Genomic DNA, 2,986 nt, shown 5'->3' with positions numbered 1-2,986 from the left:
ATTGAGAAAGCATCCCCCTTCCCAGCCTGGGGTTTCATATTGGCATTTAGCTGTTCTCAGCACATAGCTGTATGACAAGCAATCTTTTAAAATACAGAAGACTATATTTAGAGTTTTGTAAAACTTTTTACTACACCCAAATTGTGGCTTCTGGAAACAATTCCATATGCTTGTTTATTTAACCTGTCAGGCTCCATGGTGAGGAGCAGGGGCTAATTATTGAGACCTCTTTAGCTGTCAGTCCATCCACCTTTGCTTCCACCCACCTGCCAATTAGCAAGGCATAACAATGCCCCTATAAGGGAAACAAACACAGTTTGGCCCAATTCCTGGAAATGCAATCTCCCCAACAAGCTTGTGTAAACCAAATCCCATTTCTTTTGTCTCTCTTAGTAAAGTCCCACTTACATTTCCATGGTAATGCAGGAGAGAATTTACCGTTAGAATGACTTGAAAAGTTCAGAGGTTTAAATTGGCATACCAAGAAGTTTGCTGGGTATGATGTTTATACATTGATTAGGAGTAAAATTTTTATTTTTACAGAATTTGCAAATTCTCCCTCTCCACTACCCCCCACCCAACCGCTCCTATCCCTGCCCCAGGCATTCAAGTCATTGTTCATTTTGTTGGGACCATTCTCAGTGTCTAATACAGCGTGGTTGCAGTTCCACCCTGTGCCAGTCGGTGGCGATAGAGGATCCCACGCGCTCAGAATGCCTCAGGCAGATCCCTGTGGCTGCTCGCAATGGAGAGAATTCCCTGCAGGGGGCACTGTTGGCCCTTCAGGGAAGGTCGGTTCCCCGGAAGCCTCGCAGTGGCTGGTTTTCAGAAACACTGGGTGCCGATGTTCTCATCTGTGAAATGCAAGTCAGGTGAGGTCCTCCCAGCACTGGGGTGTTCCATGCTGCCTGAGGAAGAGAAGATGGTGGGTTGGGGAGGAGAACAGAGCAGAAAGAAAGTCCTCATCGGCTTCTCACCAAGCTCAGGAGCCCAGGAGCGGGTTCCTGCAACCCCGGGGGAGCCCACCCGGTCCTGGCCCTGCCACTTACATGCTGTGTGTCTTCAGGCAATGTGCTTCCTGTCTCTGAGCCTGTTCCTTGCTTCCTCCTTCCTGGGCTTGGGCAGGCCTGACTCCTCCAGGCAGTGTCCACAGTCCAGGACAAACAGAAAAGAGAGAAAAGGGGTGTCACAGGGGTCCCTCTACACCCGGGCCTCTGGCTCAGTGGCTCTGCTCTGGGCTGGCCTCCTGCCACAGAGCCTGTGTGGCCTCCTGGTCAGGACCTGGAAGCCTCAGAGCACCAGGGCAGGAGAGGAGCCTCAGGGCCAGGGTGCAGGGTGCAGGGGCCTCCCTGAGAACAGGGCAGGAGGCCAGTGGGAATGCGGACTTGGGGAGGAGGAAGGGGGGCGGGGGGAGAGGGAGACAGGTTCAGAGCAGAGAGGAAGGAAAGAAAAGGGGAGAGAGGGAGAGATGCAGAGGAGAGACCAGAGAGAGAGAAGGAAGAGAAAAGGGAGATGGAAGGCAGGGAGGGGGAAGGAAGAGGAAGATGGGAAGAGGCAATGAGAGGAGAGAGGAGGAGGAGAGAAAAGAGGTAGAAACTGGAGGGAGAGAGTGCAAGGCCACAGGAGAGAAGGGACCATATGGGGAAGGGAGAGGAGCAGACCTTGAGAAAGAAGAGAGAGGTGACAGAGAAGGGAGAAAAGGAGGGGAGAGGGAGGAGGTGGGACTGAGGGAAGAGTCAGAAATGGAAGGAAAAGGAGGAGGAGAGGGTGGGAAAAGGGACAGGAAGGAGAAATAAGAGAGACCCAGAGCCTGGGGGGGGGGGGCTCAGATGGCAAACAGGCCAGGAAGGAGGGAGGAGGAGGGGAGGGCTCCAGCCAGGGAAGAGAGAAAGAGGAGAGAGTGAGGCCAGGGGAGAGAATCAGGAGGGACAGGCCATGAGACAGAGGATGGAAAGCAGGGAGGGAGGAGAAGGAGGGGAAGAGGAAGGACGACAGGAGGGAGAGAGGGGATGAAGGCCAGAGAAGCTGAGAGCAGGGAGAAGAGACAGGACAGAGCCAGGGAGGGAGAGAGCAAGAGAAGGGAAAGAGGGACAGAGGAGAAAGTAGAGCGAGATCACGCCTGAAATCCTAGCACTCTAAGGAGGCCGAGGTGGGAGGATCCTTGAGGCCAGGGGTTCGAGACCAGCCTGAGCAAGACTGAGACCCATCTCTACAAAAAATACCAAAATTATCTGGGCATGGTGGTGCAGGCCTGTGGTCCCAGCTACTCAGGAGGCCGAGGCAGGAGGATCGCTTGAGCCCAGGAGTTGGAGGTTGCTGTGAGCTATGTTGACACCACTGCACTCTAGTGGGCGACAGAGTGAGATGCTGTCTCAAAAAAGAAAATGGAAAAGAAAAAGAGAGGAGAGAAAGAACAGAGAAGATAAAGAGAGAATCAGGATGGAGATGGGCTGGAAAGAGGGCAGGAGGATGAGAGAGAAGACCGAGACAGAGGGGAGGAGGGGAGGGAGGGAGGGAGGCAGGAGGGAGAGAGGAAAAAGGATGCCAGGAAGTGCAGACAGAAGAGAACAAAAGGGGAAAGATGGGGAGCAAGTGTGTGTGAGGGAGGACGGAGAGAGGAAGAGGGAGGGAGAGAGAAGTAGAAGTGGGGAGGGCCACGCTGTGGGGGGAGGACAGGGGACGCCCTGAGGGTGTCAGCGGGAGACCAGGGCAGGAGGCACAGTGAAGCCAGGATGGGAGCCAGGTCACAGCACGGCCTGCCATGGGGCTGGACTCTCTGGGAACGCAACATTGCAGCAGAAATGTCCCTGAGCCTCAAGCCTGGCAGAGAACGAACACTCTCTGCCTCAACGGGGCGAAGGCCACCCTGTGGCCATCTGTGTGGCTAAGGGAGAGAAAAGTATGACAAGTGTGAAAAAAGGAGGAGGAAAAAGTACAAAGCAAAAGGCATGCCAGAGAAAGGCGCTGGGGAGAACAGAGGAGGAAG

The 2,986-nt window shown here is 54.2% G+C and overlaps 1 long non-coding RNA gene across 1 annotated transcript; it reads right to left on the bottom strand.

Annotated features, from left to right (window-relative positions):
- Positions 1-499: 499 nt before the first annotated feature.
- On the bottom strand, positions 500-1,463 carry LOC123623777. Its single transcript, XR_006730023.1, has 2 exons — positions 1,050-1,463; positions 500-908 (listed from the first exon to the last, which is right to left on the bottom strand). It is a non-coding gene; the product is annotated as an uncharacterized LOC123623777 (long non-coding RNA).
- Between the last annotated feature and the right edge of the window lie 1,523 nt (positions 1,464-2,986).

The sequence above is a fragment of the Lemur catta genome, chromosome 19 (assembly GCF_020740605.2).
Source record: "Lemur catta isolate mLemCat1 chromosome 19, mLemCat1.pri, whole genome shotgun sequence".
Classification (NCBI taxonomy): domain Eukaryota; kingdom Metazoa; phylum Chordata; class Mammalia; order Primates; family Lemuridae; genus Lemur; species Lemur catta.
This window is presented reverse-complemented; position numbering and strand designations above follow the sequence as displayed.